Source organism: Nannochloropsis gaditana (genome assembly GCF_000240725.1).
Source record: "Nannochloropsis gaditana CCMP526 unplaced genomic scaffold scaffold1139, whole genome shotgun sequence".
In the NCBI taxonomy this organism is placed as follows: domain Eukaryota; class Eustigmatophyceae; order Eustigmatales; family Monodopsidaceae; genus Microchloropsis; species Microchloropsis gaditana.
Window position 1 is genome coordinate 5,896 of NW_005802814.1, and position 313 is coordinate 6,208.

Below are 313 nucleotides of genomic sequence, written 5' to 3' on the forward strand. Positions count from 1 at the left end.
CCTCGATGACATCTCAGGCATCGTCCGTCCGGGACAGGTAGAGGAGGATGTTAGAGAGTGGAAACTGTGTGCGAGATGATGCACAGCGGGGGGAGGGTTAGGAAGAGGAGGGGAGAAAAGAGCCTTCTCCGTCTCGTTCGCAATTCCTCCGTCGTCCATTTTCAATATTATTGATAAAAATACATACAACTCTACTTTCAAAGGTATTGGCTATCATGGGTCCGTCTGGGTGTGGGAAGACTTCGATATTGGAGATATTGGGCGCCCGCAATTCACCCACGGAGGGAGGTGGGGAGGAAGGGAGGGAATGAGG